This window comes from Anthonomus grandis, chromosome 9 (genome assembly GCF_022605725.1).
Source record: "Anthonomus grandis grandis chromosome 9, icAntGran1.3, whole genome shotgun sequence".
Classification (NCBI taxonomy): domain Eukaryota; kingdom Metazoa; phylum Arthropoda; class Insecta; order Coleoptera; family Curculionidae; genus Anthonomus; species Anthonomus grandis.
The window spans coordinates 8518218-8538482 of NC_065554.1; the positions used below are offsets into that span (position 1 = coordinate 8518218).

Sequence of the window (20265 nt, forward strand, 5' to 3'; positions counted from 1 at the left end):
CTGGCTCCAAACAAGTTAAAGTCATGACACCTAAAGGTTCTAAAGCAGCTGATAAGGATGAGACACTTATTTAACTACAAAAGACCTGTCTACGAAAACAAATTGAAGCAGCCGAAGCCCAAATTTCTGCTTCTCGAGCTTAACAGTCTTCAGCCGAAGCTCAGGAACGGGCCGCGATTGCATTGGTAAATTTTGCCAAAGCTGGTGGGCAGTTAGTTGACCATTTAATTAGGCGGGACATGTTGGATTATTAACAGGAATATAAAATTTACGTATGAGCCCATAATTTAAATATAATATCCATTTATTTCTTTTATAGTTTGATATTTTGTTACAAACTTAAAATTGAAATAATTAGTTTATTTAGTTGTTATTTTTTTATACTTAATAATGTTTCTTTTTTTATATTTGGTATATTATAAAACCTAATGATAATACTTTAACTAAAACTGTCATTGTCATTTATTAAACCCTTTCATAGCTAACTAAGTAATTTACAAAATAAAATTTATTTAAAATTATCAAATTTCACGAAATAAGTATTTGAATGGACTTTGAATTTGAATGGAATTTTTTTTGAAATGGATTTTAAAAGAAATGGACTTTTTAAAATTGCCATTTTAGTATATGAAGAATTTTAATCTAATTATCGACGACCCTGCATAATGCTGATTGAACTTCAACTTCTACAGCTTCATTTAAGACTGGATTTATCACATTTCTAGGTTTGTTTGCAACTGATCCTGTTTCACGAAATTTTGCCACTAAGTTTATGATGTACGTATGGGATAAGTGTGCATCTGGATGTAATTCATTGTAGGATCTTACGTATTCTATTTAAAAAAAATACATTAGACATAGGAGAAAAACACTTGATTTAGTTTTGTTAAAAGTGATTCATCCCTTATAATAGTATCAAAAGAGTTACTAAAATTCAATAAGGCAAATAATGTTATCTGGTTTTCTTTTTGTGCAGATCTTACGTTGTTATTTACGTTGTTTGTTCTGAAGTAGTTATTTTACCATGATGCTTTCGATAGTCTGATTGATAATCATAAGAAAGGAAAACATAATTTCACATCTATTAATTCATCTTCGTTTGCCTTGCTATTTATTTGAATAATATAACATGGATTTTGCAAGTTCTCCGAGATCAAAAACACTCAAATGTCGGGATATCAAGATTAATCAAGCACGAAACGAATGGCGACAGTCTAAAAAAAATCAAGTCTAAACCGTATTTTGCCAAAATAATTAAAAAGCAAATAAATTTAAAAGAAAAAAAGGAAACGATTACATGTCTCTCCTTTTTTATGATATGCCTTTATAAAAAGCTAACTCAGACAGAATTGCTAAAACTTGCTTGCTTGGTTAAGCTATTTCAGAACTACAGTGATTTTTTACGTTTGTTAAAAAAGGTGGCTTTAAGTAATAAACATTTACTAAAACATATATTAAAATAACCAAAAAACTCATAAGATCATATGGAAAAACATGATGAAAACCAATGTATTCCCTGATTTGAAATTTATAATAAAAAACTTTTTAAAAATATAAGCGATAAATAATTATACGTAATGTAAATACTTATACTTAAAAATATATCATGTGTACATGCTTTAAGCTCTGAATTATAAAATAATTCTGAAAGAATACCTTGGGGTTTGGTGTAGATTCTGTGCACAAAAAATTATTCACCAGGAAGCTTGGAACATTAGGACTGACTACAATGTCACGCTCAACTTCTATCATAGAACATCTGCAGTTGTATAATGTTCTTTGAGGTACTGTGCCTGTAAGAAGACGCCAGATGAAACGATCACTTTGGAATACTTTGAAGTACAGGAAGGCAGCACATATAAAAAGCCTGCAAACAAAAACAACATTTTTGTATACGTATTATTTTGGTTTAAAAATATTACATACAAGTATTTAAAATAAGACTAAAAACTTTATTAAAAATTAATAAGAAATTTTCACGTGCGTAAAATATACCGGGTGGTGCGTCGCCGAGCGGAACATAGGAAATCCCATGTAAATTTTAAGGGGGTCAATTATTGGCTACCCTGTACATTTTACAGAAAAAATGTAAGATAACTTTTTGAAGAGACCAATCTGGCAAACCCCCGTGCAAAGTTTTAAAAAATTTTAATAAGCGAATCTTGAATTATTCAATTAAATATAATTGCAAGATTACCAAATTTTCGGTTCAGTTAAAACCAGACATCAGCCACCAGCAAACAATTTGTTATAAGGCTTTGTCAAATCTGACGTACAGCCGAATACAAGAAATGTTTTTTTTGTCGTTTTATCAATCTCACAATCATACATTCAAAGTAAGACACGTTAACATTACTTTTTTATCTAAACTTTTATTTAATATATTTTTCGTCGATTAAATAATTCATACTTGTTTTCAAATATCGACTGATTTATTGACACTTTTCCTCACGTCAGTGACAATATTCATTTTACTGGTGCCCGTTTGGTTTTATCTATAAATATAAATAATTCAAGATTCGCTTATTAAAATTTTTTGAAACTTTGCACAAGGGTTTGCCAGATTGGTCTCTTCAAAAAGTTGTCTTACGTTTTTTCTGTCAAATGTACAGGGAAGCCAATAATTGACCCCTTTAAAATTTACATGGGATTTCCTATGTTCCGCTCGGCGACGCACCACCCGGTATGTGCGTAAAATATATGTAATGCGTTCTTTTATTTAAAAACGTACAGCAAAGTTAAAATTTAAAAAGGGGTTGCTGAGTGAGAGTTGGGTTGCTCGCTATTTTAACGATTTTTCAAGAGTTTGACCTTAAGAGGTCTATTACAAAATTAATATTGACTTGCACAAAACTTTTTGTTTCAGTGTGTTTCAATTATATTGACTTCGACAAATCTATTGAATACATTTTATTTTTATTTGACAGGGAATCTTTGGTATGCCAATGGCTCGTAACTAGGCCAAAATTCTTCGCCCTGATTCAGGAAAGTTCTTAAAATTATAAGAAGACAACGTAATCAGTTATTATCTAAATATAAAAGCACCAAGGCTGATGAATTTTGGAAGAATTGTAAAACTATACAAATCTTAAAAAAAGTAGTATATTCTTGCAGTGGAGTTGTAATCTGAAACGCACGCAGTTTTCCTCCACTGGCAAATATAATTACAAAGTATTTTTATGCCCTACTTGTTCCGAACTTATTTATGAGAAATGTGTTTAGGAGGGCTGTGAGTGAAGACCAAAAGAATTATCTGATTTTGTCAGAAATAGGAATTCAAAGGGGAAAATGTACTCTTAGTGGTCTTAGTATTTATAATTTATGAAACAATAAAATCCTAAACAGGTCAAAAATACTTTTTTTAAATGCTGACAATAAACTTGCTTTAAGTAAAAAATGATTGAAAGACTAAATTGTATGAAGCGGATCGTACTGACAGTACTTTTGTCTTTGGACATTTTAAGTGCCTGATCTGAGATAAGGTCACATGCCCATGATTAAGATGAGCTCTTCCTCAGGTCTTACATGATCAAGCTCTGCTGTCCTATAATTACACCTATTAGTAGCACTTTTTAATACTTGTACTAAGTAGGGAATTTTTTCTTTCAGATGGAAGATTGCTGTTGTTATACTCATATCCAATCATAACCTACAGCATATGTCTGATTTAAGACCGATTAGTCTTGAGAAACTTGCTCAGTCTTATCAAGTTTTCGAAAAGACTTTAACAACACTACCGATTTATTCTCTTATCTTTTCACTTGATCATATCGCTGGGCATGAAGATAAAGGTGAAACTACAGCACTTGTTCTGCTGGATTACATAAAGGCGTGCGATACCCTAAGTATATACTAAGCAAATTAAAATCTTATAGTTTCTCTTCTAATAAAATCTTGAGCTGTTCAGCTTGGCGATGGTTCATATGACGGTTTATCCTTAAGAATTCCACAAAGTTCCATTCTAAGGTCATAAATAATCTTTACTTCTTCTTTTTCTCGAAGAAGTCGAGAAGTCCAGAGAGAGCGGTTTTGGAGTGAGCAACTATGGCTATTTATTCAATTACGTCTTTTATCTAAAAACTCATTGTCTTTGTTTACTCCCTTCCAAATCGCTATGCGAAGAGGAGACTTTCTATTTCTTTGTGTTATGCATCGGCACACCCTCGCTACGTATGTATGGGTGGGGTATGTGGGTTCAGGTTGTAGCAACAACTTTTCCGACTGGTTATTGGTATTGGAATTCCCCAGTCGAAGTTTCCACGCCTTTCCCCGCCAATAGGGAGCTAACCAAGCCGCGATGTAAACACCATAATTGTTAAAATCGAACTCCAATAATCTATACTTATAACGTGAACTCTATAATAATGCACGACCGTATTATACAGAAATATACTTATGATACCTAGCTATATCCTAGTTTCTCGTTATATGCTAGTGAAATTATTATACCAATAGAAGAAAAATGGGTTAACTTAAATTCTTCGAAATCTTTAGTCATTTTCTTTGGTCCCATTACTGATCTCTAAAAATCTAGAAATTATATTAACTTAAAAAAAGTTGACCCTCTTTATTGAATATAAAAGTCGTGGACTTATGTCTACGCAGCAAAGTTAAATATCGGTCTCATGTGGTAAAGGAGCCAGAAAGTCAAACTTACAAATGTCTATAATAGACATATTATAGACATGTTGCGGATGGATCTGAAAAAGAACTTTCACAGAGAGTTTTGTCTCATTTAAATTATGACACTTTGTGTAAATTATTCTTATACATTATTTCCAAACAAAGATTGTAGCGTGTACAAAACTCTATTTGATTTATATACAAACATATACAGTCTTCGAGCTCATAAACATTGCATAAACTCCTGAACTTCGTTGACTTAATATAGAAGATTGCCATAAGTTATATTTTGCTTGTGTGTCCTCTACGTCTAAGTTCAGTATTTTAGCAAACCACACACGCCGGTTCCAAGGAGCGACAAGTTCTGAAATCAAAAAATAATTAGACCCTCAAATTTTCCTTGGTCTGCACCCATTTGGGTAGTACCGAAAAAACTAGAAACAAACAAAAACGGCGTGTAGTTGTCGATTTTAGGAAACTAAATGAGAAAACTATTGACGATAAATAACCCTTGCCCAATATATCCGACTTATTAGATAAATTAGGCAAATGTCAATACTTCACATTAGACTAAGCCTCAGGTTTTCACCAGATTGAGATGAGTAAAGACGATATTCTTAAAACTGCTTTCAGTACCGAAACGGTCATTTTGAGTTTACCCGTATGCCCTTTGGACTGAAAAATGCCCCGGCAACCTTTCAAAGAGTCATGGATTCCATATTATGAGGAATTCAAAATTAAAAATGTCTGGTATATCTCGATGATATCATTATTTTCTCGACTTCACTCCAAGAACACATCGAAAGCCTAAAATCGATTTTTAAAAGACTCAGAGATTGCAATTTTAAAATCCAAATGGACAAAAGCGAATTTTTAAGATGCGAAGTTGCTTATGTTTGACATATTGTGACCCCCGAAGGTGTTAAACCAAACCCTGATAAAATCATAGCCATAAAAAATTTCCCTATACAGAAAACTACAAAACAAATAAAAAGTTTCTTAGGACTTTTAGGTTATTATAGGCGATTTATTAATAATTTTGCCAAATTAACCAAACCCCTAACGAAATCTTTGAGGGGAGGAGTTATACACCCTTCACCCTATATATATTGATAACCATGCACTTTATTTCAGCTTTGTAATCACTTTTGCTTTGCCTAATACTTTAATTATTGTTTTCATTCGAGCAGTCAGAGTTAGCAAGAGTTAAGATAAACTTCGCTTAAGCTTTTTTGTTTTTTATATTTTTATATACGTAAACTTACATGTTGGCTGTATGCCTAATAAATTGTTTTTAAAAACAGAAAATCGAATACGCGGTTTTTAATTTGTGTAAACCTGGCAAATGCTTAATGTTTAACTTCATTTTTATTAAAGGTTCGGTTGTTTGATGGGTCAAATAATAAAATTATTATCATTTAGCATTTTCCTATCGTTTACATTTGCTGCGAAAAAAATGATTACACCCAGGATTTGAAATATTTTATCACAAATGTGTCGCTTATAAAGAACAGCTCTGGCGTACATGTTATTTGTCGCACCGATAAGGTCAACGAAATAACAAGAACAATGCACTTTTGCATAAATAAAGCCATAAAAAGTTGAATATTTTCTAATTATCGAGATTGAGCCGTTTTATTTTTCATCCAAGAAGCGTATCAAACATAGTAAATCCCAAAGTAATAAATCAAACTGCCTCAATAATGCGATGATAGATCTACGTTGACTCTAATTGGTTAAATATTCTTCCAATAAAAAAAGAAATAAGACGACTTTTCTACCTGCCGAAATTCTCAAGATGGAGGTAAACGGACCCGAAATGTGGGTCTTGGGTGCAAGAACCTATAAAGGTCGATCGGAACGCACCATCAGGTTTGCCTTTTTGTATGCTTTCGGACTGCATGACTTGACAGAAAATTTACGAGTAAGGCTAATCATACGTCTTGATTTTTAAAGATTTTATATAATATGAAATTGAAAAATAAATTAAATCGTATTAGCAGCATTTTTCATGAAAATAATATTCTTAAATTTTGTGGATCATATTTTTAAAGATGGTTGTAACCCATTTTAGGAATAAATGTGTTATTGAAGGACTTCTATATGTGAGAAATGGCAGACAATACTAGAGCAATAGAAACTATAAATACCAAATGAGGTAAGTCAAAATAAAAGGTGCTAAAGGTGTGACTGTGATATATCTCCCCAAGATTTCACTGGTTATTTTGAGAAATTTTGTAGAGCTCATAATATCATATGCGCTATTTACTATTTTATCATAAACGCCTCTCATCATGAGATTTGTTTTCAACATACAAAAAATATGAAAGGAGAGCAGCGTTACATTTTGGTCAGTTTGTTTATAGAATTTACAAGTCGAGGTATCCTAAATATCTTTCAGATTATTTCAGAGCAAGACAAGATTTACATAGTCACCTAAGAAACATTATAAGATTTTAAATACCAGTGCAAAGAACTGAAGGTTTTAAAAACTCATTTGCTTATCAGGGTGTATTTTTGTTAAACTCTGAAGTATACAACATAATAAGATCATGCTCATTTTTCACTGTCAAGAAGAAATACAAGGCTTTTCTGTTAGATTCACATATACCTTTATTGTAATGTTAAGTAATTTTAAGAAACAAGTTTAGTATAAAGTAATATTGTATAGAAACTGCCTACTAATACTGTATTTTTTAGGTAGCATGGAAGAACACATTATATGAATATTACCTTTTATGTTATATTTTGTTCTTGCATAACAAACGTTTATTTATTTATTTATTTATTTATATGATAAATGACATGCCAACTTCTGCCACTCGACCACTTCAATACTTGCGAAATATGACTTTCAAAGAGTCATGGATTCCATATTATGAGGAATTCAAAATTAAAAATGTCTGGTATATCTCGATGATATCATTATTTTCTCGACTTCACTCCAAGAACACATCGAAAGCCTAAAATCGATTTTTAAAAGACTCAGAGATTGCAATTTTAAAATCCAAATGGACAAAAGCGAATTTTTAAGATGCGAAGTTGCTTATGTTTGACATATTGTGACCCCCTGAAGGTGTTAAACCAAACCCTGATAAAATCATAGCCATAAAAAATTTCCCTATACAGAAAACTACAAAACAAATAAAAAGTTTCTTAGGACTTTTAGGTTATTATAGGCGATTTATTAATAATTTTGCCAAATTAACCAAACCCCTAACGAAATCTTTGAGGGGAGGAGTTATACACCCTTCACCCTATATATATTGATAACCATACCTTTATTGTAATGTTAAGTAATTTTAAGAAACAAGTTTAGTATAAAGTAATATTGTATAGAAACTGCCTACTAATACTGTATTTTTTAGGTAGCATGGAAGAACACATTATATGAATATTACCTTTTATGTTATATTTTGTTCTTGCATAACAAACGTTTATTTATTTATTTATTTATTTATATGATAAATGACATGCCAACTTCTGCCACTCGACCACTTCAATACTTGCGAAATATGACTTCTATATTAGATAACAGATTTGAATGTAAAAACATCTTATATTGAAATGATAATTTGTTTTAGGGTTTAGAAAACATCATATTGTTGCAAAGACTCTAAAGGCTCACCCTGAATTATTGATTGGCGACTAAATCAGCCATCTTATTACCGTGAATATACCGGCATGGCATATGAAACATTACATCTATTTAGGCTATAAATAATAATCCCAATTGGTCTTAGATTTTTTGTATTAAAACATATTTATTAACAATTACAAAAATATTTTTTTGTGAGTATTTTTAATAAATATATTTTCTAGAACCTTTTGTAAAGTGTATCCCTCGGTGGACAAGGTTGACAAAATGTAATTGCATTTGTACATTTCCCTATAATTAATTTTTAGTTATATAAATCCACATCCTGTTCCAAGATCACTCCTTGATCTGTCCGTATAGATGTTACGAGTAAGGGGATAGTTGTTTAAAACTTTTTAGATGATAGTTAAATTGATATAAGGTAACACTAAATAACTAGGAAAAATATACTGTTTTTAGTTAAATAACTATTATACTTTGAGTTAAATATTGGTGGCTGGCTTGAGGTTACAATATAATTTTGCAAAGAAGCAGTTTCAGTAGAATCTTGTGCGGAGAGGTTTTATGAGACCAATATGAATGTGCCAGGTTTTTTCAGTCAGGTTATACATTTTATAGGAAAGCTAATCTTTTTTCCTATCTCTAGCCTTAGTTATACATTTTTGCGCTAAATATTGTTTTCGATTATTAAATGGTAACTTTTTGCCTTAGTTCAATAAGGCTTGTGTCGGAGTTGTCTTAAATGCACCAGTTATTGAAGAGCTTTGTATTGAATTCTGTCAATTTTGATTAAACGACTTTTTGTTGCTGATCCACAAAATATAAAACCAAAGTCCATGGTTGATCTAGTATAGGCTCTATAAAAGGTAAGGGCAGTTTTTGGGTCTGCACCCCAGTGATGACAAACTGTGGCCTTAAGGATGTTAAGGCTTCTTTCTGCCTTGTGCAACACCATATTTATGTGTTCTTCCCAAGTTAACTTTTCCAAAGTTAGGTTTCAAAGTTGGGCCCAATTCTATTTTACAGTTTTAAAGGTGACAAATTCGTGCTCTTCGCGAATGATACAACTGTTAAAGTGAGTGGCGAAGTTGTGGGGGGGAGATTCCTGTCTAATTGCTTACATCTAAATGCAGAACATGGTGTTTCCATTGGGAGAAATTCACAAAATTCACAAATTCACATTGGTCACCATTAAGGTGATCAGATTATTAAGGTATCACACACCTTAATGGTGACCAATGTGAATCTCTCTGGTTTCCATACCTAAATTCGAGTAAATATATTAACTTTATGTAATATATTAACTTTTCTTGTGCATATATTCTGGAACATCTTTGGTATATAAAAAATAATAAGCATAAATACAAAACTTATGAGAACATCCATAATTACAACAATGGTGAAAGTTCAATCCAGTTACCCTATATAGCAGACTGAAGAGGTGCCAGTGTAGGCCTGATCTACTAGGTATCAGACTCTTTAACAAAGTACCTTCACTGGTTCTTGAAAAATTGAATTTTCCCCAACTAATGTAAAAAGGGAGTAAAATCATGTTTAATTAAAAAAGCGTTCTATAGCACCTCAGAGTTTATTGAACTTAGAGTCCTAGACTTGTAGTATTTATGAGCTCTAGTAGATGTTACTAGTAAAATTTTTATTTTTGTATCGAATGTTATATCTAGTATTAATTTTTTATTATTCGCATAAATTTTTTGACTTTGTGTAAATGCTTGTACATTTTCACTTTGTGAAAGAAGCATAAATGCTTAACAACTTGTAATATCAGCAGTTTTAATAAGTGGAACCTCCAAAAGGTAAAATCTCGCTTTCCAATTCCTTTATTGCATGTTCATTGTTTCCATGAATTTCTGAATATCAAATGAAGCTTCATAACGAAAAAATGGATACCACCAATGGATGCTATTTTTCGCGTACTCCTCCTTTATTACAATTTTATTTATACCGTCTAAGATTAAACTCATATTATTTTAAAAAAACTTATTTACTCAATAAATATTCTTTACATGTTTAAAGAGTTTGGTTGGAATTAAGTAAATTTTTTAATGTAATTATTCCCCTCTCATTGACAATGGTGACAATTTGACATAAGTGGATCATTTGCAATTTTCGGAAATAATTAGACATTCATCACAAGGATTATTTGTTAAGAGCCCTTTTTTATCTTATTTAAAATAAATAAATATAATTAGTTTGCCAATATGCTGACGATTCCTTGCTGAATATAGCTTAGAACAAAATTGACGGCTTATCTGCCTAGTCTTCTTGGTTATTAGACTTTATGAAGGAATAATTCAACAAAAATCGTCTCATATCACAAATACTTCAAAAAGAAAAAGATATACTTAAGGATTAACACCCTTAAGGATCAGCATCTTAATCTGTGACACCTTGTATAGATTTCTTCACCATAAAAATCATCAATCGGGTTTTTCTTTACGAGCTTCACAAGCTTTCTAATAGGTTAATTTCAAGTTATCAAAATTGGTAGTGAGACTTCCGAAGAGTTGGCAGTCACGAAAGGAGTTCCTCAAGGTGCAGTATTAGGCCGAGAACTATATAAAATATACACTTATGATATTGGAAAGGTGCTTGAAATATGTAATGCACAATATACACAGACGATACGTAAATCTAACACTCATTTCATAAAAATAATATTCAGGTATCTAGCAAAGCTATAAATACTAATTGAGAAAAACTGTATAGGATCTGCCTAAATCATAACCTTTTTCTTAACCCAAAGAAATGCATTTGGGTCTAAAAAGGAAGTTGCGACAGCACAGAAATAAATTAAAATTAAAATTAATCACATCCAACTAAAAATTAAGGAGGCGGTAAAAAATTTGGGTGTTATGTTTGACTCGTCATTAAGATTTGATACACACGTATCATATTGTACCCAGCGAGCCTATATTAGATTGAAGCTGACGTATTCTCATAGACATGCACTATCGTTACAAACCTAAAAAATGTTCTACGACTCCCCTGTACTTTCGACGTTCAGCCGTGGAGATGTCGTTTATAAAAAATGCTTGATTGCGTCTGCAAAAAACCCAATGCAAAAGTTAAAAACTCTTGTCTTCGCCTTATTTATGGGAGAAGAAAATATCAACGAATGTCTCATAAGTTATCTGAGACGCAGTGGTTGAATATGGAAAGCGGACGGAGTATGCACTCACAGCATGTTTTTACCACCGAATAATCAGCCATAAAGCTCCTTCCTATCTATACAAAAAAATTGTTTTTCGAACTCAATTCTACAACTTAAACATCAGGTCTAAATCTACCATAACCATCCCTGTACATAGTAAAGCCAGCTTTCAAAGAAATTTTAGTTACGACATAGTTGCGAACGTTTATAATTCACTACCCACTGAACTTAAATCTATGAAATGCACTACTACTATTATTATTATTATTATTACTATTATTATTATTATTATTACTATTATTATTATATTTATCCCATCAGGACAATAAAATATTATTAATTGTAAATCTATGCATCTATCTCATTTACCTAATCTGACTCCTGTTATTCCATTTAATTCCACGTCTTGGAGATTTCCTTAAGAAAATATTTTTTTCTGTAGAAGAGGTCGTTTGTTCCCAAAAAGCTGTCTTTTGGATTTAAGATTGAATTTGATCTACTGACATCCACAATGTTATGAAGACGAAAGATTCAAGTTCTATTGCGATGATAGTTTAAAATTGATTGTAACAGCAAACATTATTATTAAGAGTAGTCCTACGTAAAAAAATAAGATAAGGAATTCAGGAATACACCAATCTTAGTTATAACAACTTTCATCAAAATAAGATCAGGACCGATTAGAGGGTATGCAGGTTTTTTTTTATAAGAAATTTGCAAATATGCCTTATCAGATTAGTTGTATGTTGTTTATTTTATACTATTCCATATAGTATTATTTATTATAATAAAATTAATTAATTTCAATTACTCAAGAACTGACAGCGCATTAATAAAAATAATTTCACAAAGCAAGGAAATCTTTTCTGGAAACGTTTCGATAGTTATCACAGGCACCAAATTCAAAGATACTATATACTGTTTAAATTTTATAATTATTGTAAGGTGATGAAACATACTTAGACAATAGCGATAAAAAAGATAAAGGCTTCCCCTAGAATTATTTTCTTTACTACCTTTTTCAGTTTAGTATATGACTTCTGATATCAATAAATAAATTTAGAGAATATTACACGTTGAAGAAAATTCTCAACGCGAATGCTCTCGACAAATACGTGAAAATGTAGGTATGGGTTCTTCCATAACAAATGGTAGATTGGTAGAAGTGGATCCATGCAATAGCTAGCATGATTAAGAGATCTTATATCATTAGATATTTTTCTCTGGTGATATTTAAAATCCAAAATAGGGAAAACTTATAAGTTACTTATTTTATTGGGTATTACGTCACTCTAAAATTAGTTTAGAATTTACTATCTCACACGCTTAAAAATTGAGAAGAAGAAGAAGAACATAGACCTATTCACGTTTTTAAAAAATGAACTCAAATCAATAATGATACCGTTGGATATACTTAATTTAATTTAGGTTCAATAAGTTAAATTAAAAATTAAATTTATTTATTATTCTATTACTTTAAAAATACTGCCTAAGTTAAATATCATTTCAGCTATAGAAAACGCAACGAAAGACTTACCAAGGGATCAACAAGATGAATTTAGAATTAGGACAAAGATAGAAATTGAAAAACCAATTAAAATTAAACAAAATTTAAATTCGTTGGAATTAAAAGCTTTAAAGACACTTAAATCCGATAACACTATTAAAATTCTTCCAGCCGATAAAAGTAATGCTACAGTTCTTTTAAATATTAACACTTATGAAAATAAATTAAATTTATTAATTAATGATGGTAATTATTCTAAATTATCTAAAGATCCTACAGAAAAAATTGAAAGACAAATTTACAATTTACTTGCAAAGCATAAAAACCAAGTTTCTGATATTGATAGATTTAAATTAACTCTACATAATAGTAAAACACCACATTTTCATGGTTTATTAACAATAAATAAAATAAATGTTCCTTTAAGACCTATATTTAGTAGCATAAATTCACCTACTTATCCTCTTGCAAAATATCTTAACTCCATACACTAATAATTCTGATTCTTACATTAAAAATTCTTAACACTTTTTAGAAAAACTTTCTACAATTTCTTTTAACCCTCATGATCTATTCGTAAGTTTTGATGTTGTAAGTCTTTTTACTAATGTTCCCGTTGACAAAGCTTTAAATATTGTTAAAAATAAATTAAAAAATTATAATAATTTAGCAGAACGTACAACACTAAGCGTTAGTACACTTTTAGAACTTTTAACATATTATGTAAAAACTACTTATTTCCAATACAATAATGAATTTTTTCAACAAAACTTTGGTATGGCTATGGGTTCTCCTCTTTCACCAATTTTAAGTAATATATTTATGGAAAATTTTGAATCCGAAATTATTAATATATTTGATAAAAAACCTAAAATATGGTGGCGATATATTGATGATATTTTTTTCAATACATCACCATAACTTAATAGATCTTTTAATTTTTTTAAATTATATTAACTCCAAAGAATCTACTATAAAATTTACTCTTGAAAAGGAGGCTGATAGTCAGCTTCCTTTTCTTGATATTTTAATTAAAAAAGATTTACACAATTTTGACTAGACTTAACCGTAAACCAACTCATACTAATAGATATCTTAATTTTAATTCTAATCATCCAATAATGGTAAAAAGAGGATTGGTAAAAAGTTAATGATCGTGCTTGATCGATTGGTAAAAGTTATATGATCATGCAAAAATTATTTGTAATAATCAATGTTTAACAAGTGAAAAAGATTTTATTAAAAATATCTTAATACAAAATAATGATCCAAAGAATTTTTGGAAAATTTCTTCAAAGAGTTTAATAATCCACGTATAAAATTCAATTAACCAATTTTTAGAACAAATCCTATTTTACCATTTATTCCAGGTTTTTCTGATAAGATAAAAAGAATTAAAAAAAATTAATATAAGAACTATTTTTAAATCACAAAACACATTACGATATTTATTAACAAAAACTAAACCTTTCAATGAAAATAAATTTAATAAAAATTTAATATATACAATTCCTTGTATTTGTGGTAAATTTTACATAGGTGAAACCTGTAGACCATTACCAAAAAGAATTAATGAACATAAATCTTACATAAAAAACAATGATTTTTAAAAATCCAAAATTACACAACATGTATTCGACAATAACCATAGAATAAACTAGAATGCTTCCTTAATTTTAGCAAAGGAACTGGATTAAAACAAAGAACAAAGGAACAAAGAATAATGGATTTCTTTACTAAAAACGAAAAGAACAGGGCATTCTTAAAATTAATTAATAATTTAAAATATTTGATATTCATATATTTTCTATCATTAAATTACATTTAGATCACACCCCTTTAATTTTCAAGAAAGTTTGTAAAACTATTAATAAACCGTGAAATTATATAAAAAAGTATTTAAAGTATTGTCGAATTAGAAAGGAGTTTTGAAGGAAGTATTAAATAGCAGGAAATTTAAAAAATAAGTATATTTTGTTTATATTTTTAATTTAATTTTACTTTAAATACCTTGATAACGTTAGTAGGTATAACTACCGAAATGTTGGTTCAAATTAGGTATTTTTTAAAAAGTAGGTCTTTTCGTTGTTTTATCGTTTTTTAATTTTAATATTATTAACAAAGTTAGGTAGGAAACGAGCTCATAGATAAATAGATTAAATCTCAGCTCCTAGGTATATAAAAAAAAAACAATATATTATACCTCAAGTAAATTATTGTATTTAAAACCTATTGAACTCAAATTAAGTATATCGAAAGGTATCAATATACATTTGAGTTCATATTTCTTTTAAATACATGAATAAGTTTATATTTTTTTTATTTCTATTTTCTTCTTCTTTTCAATTTTTAAGCGTGTGAGATAGTAATTTCTAAATTGATTTTTGCTATAAGTGACGTAATACCCAATAAAATAAGTAACTCATTATGAATTCGTCACAATAACACAGATTTTACTTAGAAAAACAAAATAAGTCTAATATCTTAACTTACTTACGTGTAACTAGGCAGTAACTGTATTACCACTAAACTTACCAAACTTTCTCCAAAATATATTTTTTATTTGTATAACTGCCAGAGGTAATATAATTGTATTACTTGCTAGTTACAAAACCACCATAGAAAATACAAAAAAAAACACAATAAATATACAAACACTATACGTACAACTGTGCGCGACACCGCTATTTGTTGTAATATGTATAACATCACATTTCACTGCAACCGCCACGATTATTTGTCTGCCTGTCTGGCACTTGTCTAGTAAAACGCGATTCGTCATCTGAGGTTATTACTATCTGGTCTCTTTATGGTTTAAAGAATTGGTAAACCTTTTTATCGTTTATTTAGTGCATGTAAAAATGAAACGTGAACTGTGTTAATTAACGGAAAGTTTGGTATAGAGTCGATTTATGTTATTTTTCTGCAGGAGAGCCATGTGACTGACTATTAATAGTCTAATTCTAATAATTTTAAAGAGCTTTTTTGGTTTTCCTTAGCAGGCTTTTCGATTTTAATGTGGGTATAAGAAACAAACAAAATGAACCAGATGACAGACCTGGTTTTTCAGAAAGTCAGTGATGCTTATAAAGAATGATTCAAATTAAGTTTCCACATTACAAATATTTAGAAAAGAAGGGCTGGTTTTTTGCATGTCGAGCAATTGCATTAATGAACAGGTAAAGCGCCTTTGGCCCGTAGACTAAATTAGTGTCAATTTCACAGGAACATTTCGCTGAATAGAAGTCAAACAGAACGAAGTTCAAACACAAATTCTCACAGAAGCACGTCATAAATATGGAAAAATACATGAATAGAATAGTATAACAAATAGAGTAAAAATACTCAATTAGATACATGCTAGATTTCGAGACTCGGTTTTGACATCGGTTAATTCATATAAGATATTGTTTAGGATTCATGGAATTAATTCAAAAAATTAAAATTTAATTTATAACTCTCTAAACTTTCTAGGAAAAGACCACTATTAAAGCAAAATAATTTTTTTAAATTTTTTTTCCATTTAATATCTAAATCATTTAAAATTCCATTTTAGATGAAAGTTTTTGAATTTTAATCATTATTTTATTTACTTACACCACTTCATAGATGCACATCTAATTATTGAGTGTAAACGAAAAAGACAATAAAAAATATTAATGATATAACACAAAAACATATATCGATTAAAAAAAAAGAGCTCTATATAAATAAAAGAAAGATCTTAATTACAAAAAATTACAAGTATATAAAAATAAAAGAACATTTGTGATTAAGAAAAGTGTACTTTTTTAATAGCTGCAACACTACAGTTAAAAATGTCGCATTGATTTTGAATAGAATTATATGTGTACGCTGTACGCAGTGGAGAAAATTTTTAGATGTTTGTTCGAGGTCTTAATAGGTAAAACGCTTGTGGGTTTCTGGCTGATACGCAAGGTAAATGAAAATTAAGCTGTTCTAACATTTCAGGCAAATTAGCAAATTTCCGCCTTCTCTCTAGTGTAAGAAATGAACAGTTTTCCAACAGTTGTGTGTGTGTGGAAAACCAGTTTCTGGCTGCACTTCGTCGCACTTAAACCATAGAAATTTCAGAAATCTTTTTTGTATATTTTAAGTAATTAAAAACTGTTGATTTGGGTACGTTATTATTATTATTATAATATAATATAGTATAATCGTAAAGAATTAGGTTTTTCGGTAAGCTAAAAGAGACTACTATTACAAAAGCTATGGTTTTTGCACCAAGTATTAAGTGTGTGTAGGTCATTTTGAAGTAGAATGCAATCCATAATATTGTCAATTTCATAATAGAGTTTTGTTTCATCCGCATATATTAGACTTTTTACGGTAAGTTTATCAGATATTTTTTATTGATAAATGATATAAAAAAACGGTCCAAAATTGAGTTTTGTGGGACTCCTGAAGTGGCAACGATCTTTGCAGAACTTCGACAATAGCATTCTATGTATTGAGGCCGTTGAGTTAAGTAAGATGAAAAAAAAATTAAACATGTGGAAAAGCCGTAGAAATTTTGTTAAAAATATTTAATTTTTTCGAGGTTGTTGATGAGAATACTATGATCAAGTCTATCAAAGCCTTTAGAAAAGTCGTTATAGATTACGTCAACTTGTGAATTAGCGTTTATTGACTGCGAAATAAATTTTGTAAGAGAGAGAGCTGAGAGAGTTGTTGTAGATCTACCATCCACACACCAATGTTGTCTAGTATTAATCAAATTTTTCATTAAGGGATATAAAGCAGAATGCAGTACTCATTCAAAATATTTAGAAAAAATATTAATTATAATTATAGGACGATAATTCTCAATAAGATTTTTATCACATTTTTTGTGTACAGGAATAATTTGAGATGTTTTCCAAAGGTCAGGAAAGCATTCTTATTTTAACGCTAAATTAAAAAGAAGAGTCAATGGTTTAATAAAAGCATAAGCGCAGTCATTTATGAGAAAAGCAGGAATTTTTTCTGGTCCAACGATTACTTCTGGCTTAAATGACTTGACTGCTCGTAGCACCTCGGCTTCCGTAAATATAGTTATAGTTACAGTATGTACATGTATCTCCTGATTATTACAGATGGTTTGTTGAGTATGTATGGAAGAAACAAATGAACTTTCAAAAAATTGTGTAAAGGCATTTAGTATTGTTTGAGAATCAGACAACAATGTTCCTTGTTGATCGGTCATGTTTTGAGGTAACAAGTTATTGTTTGTGAACTCTGAATAAGCTTCCAAAAATTATTAGGTTCAGACACTAAATAACTTTTTTAAATTAATACAGAACTGCTTATATAGAGTAGATTAATATCTTTTTTAATTTTGGAGTGCATTGCTTTAAATTTAGTTAAATCAATATAAATAAATAAAATTATATAAATAAAAATATAAACGTTATAATCAGCCTTTTTATAGTTATAAAAGGTATTTTCAATTTTACCGTTATTTACTTTTTTTATCTCATTTGTTTTTGAATTTAATCAATAAGGATGATCCTCAATTAAAAAATCGTGACATCAAGATCGCATCTAGTCACATCTAGACGCGATAACAATTTACATTTATTTGCTTCCAATCGAAAAATTCTAATAGATTAAACAGACCATTCACCCTATAAGACGGTTGTGCACCCTCCTTATATAAAATATATTCTGGAATGTTGAAATCTCCCAAGAATATTAGTCTTGAATCGTACAAGTATGTGGAAAAATATCTAAAAAAGAATTTGCAATTTCTAAGTAATGAGGGCGAAACCCAAAGAACTCTTATCAACTCACTTTTTGGCATGATTCTATATCTGACTCTAACAAATCATGAACCATCGTTATGAAATGATTTGCCTCATCTGTAGGAGCATTACTGTGTAAGAAAAAATTACTTTTTCAAGGAATTGACGTGTAGTAAAAACCCAAAAATTAACTTTTAGGAGCATCCCTATGTAATTGAAATTACTTTTCCTAGAAATTGAGGATGTAGATGAAGAGATGCGGTAGAACCTAACCTTCTTCGACGATCTCTATTAAATAGTGTTCCTCGTCTGTAGGGAGCATCGGCTATGACGAAAAATAACTTTTTCAAGGACTTGAGGAGTGAGATGTAGCAGAAACAGAAAAAAATAATTTTTATTAACCGATATTAACTTTTCGAAAAAGAATGATATGAAAATATTATTGGTATTGATAAATTCATCCATTTTTTTGTAAACTTCCATCAAAACAAATAAAATTTCATCTCTATTTCTCAAAACATTACAACGCGCTTTGTCTTTTAAGTTGAAAATAATTCAGAAAATACAAATAGCACCAATTTGTGTGTCAAATATAGCATAAGCAAATACACTTGACTGAAGATGTTGCGTGCCAATGCTTTTAGGGCGTACCACTAGCGATGCTCTTCAATAGCATATACATGATAGAGTGAAAAGTTTCATTTCTTTTGGCAACCATTAATTATTTTGTGTAGGTATCAGCACTAAAACTGTGAAATATTTTATTTTTAAACTTAGTTTAAACCAACCAAACTGACTAATTCTAGTTGTAAAATGATTAAGATCCATCTTTCAATTATTTAATACAGGGTGTCCCCTCTCAAATAGTCCAAAATGCTTCAGTATATATAGAAACCAGAAAAAAGCAGTTTGAGATAGGACGTTGATGGTCGGAAGTGCCTCGTTTTGAAAATACAGGATGTCGAAATTTAAAAAAAAAAATGTTTTTTTCCCTCTATATTAAAAGCGCTTTAAGCGACTTAAATGAATTTCTTAGATTTTTAATTATTAGGTGGCGAGGCAACTTTTTGAAGAGTTGAAGGTAATTTGACTTGTCCAGGGACGGACTTGCAGTACATATACGTTAAATTTCTTATAAAAAGACAAATACGCCACTGTTTTTTTCAATTTTTTTTTCTGAATATCTTTCTTATTTTTATCAAAAGTGTGTACATGTTTTTGTTATGTTTAGTGTCGGTGCATACCTACTGTCTTATTTTTACGGTATATGAGTCACTTCTTGCAGAAGATCGAGATACATACCGAATTGCAAATAATGTTGTCAACTCGATAACATAAACAAGAGAAAAATGAGTGACAGTAACCAAACAAAAGTCACTCTTATTATTATCACTAATTTAGCAGTAATTAATTAATTCAATTAATTGTATCTAACTGTTTTAAAAGGAAACTGGTAAAAATGAATCGATTTGGATTGCCTGAGCCTGCAGATCTGGATCTTTTGTATGGAGAAGCGCGAGGAAATGCTTTGTTGGAACAGCAATTGTACAGGCAGCGTTTTCCAATAATTGGGCCATACGTCCTGCCAGATTACCTTGAACGGTAATAGGTACTTAGTGTT

The 20265-nt window shown here is 30.0% G+C and overlaps 1 long non-coding RNA gene across 1 annotated transcript in view; it reads right to left on the minus strand.

Annotated features, from left to right (window-relative positions):
• Window positions 1-286: 286 nt before the first annotated feature.
• LOC126740491 (uncharacterized) overlaps window positions 287-20265 on the minus strand; it is a 175118-nt gene continuing 155139 nt past the window's right edge. Inside the window, exons 4-5 of the long non-coding RNA XR_007661926.1 lie at window positions 1657-1867; window positions 287-833 (exon numbers count right to left, since the gene is read on the minus strand). This is a non-coding gene — a long non-coding RNA (uncharacterized LOC126740491). The remainder of the gene's footprint in view (window positions 834-1656; window positions 1868-20265) is intronic.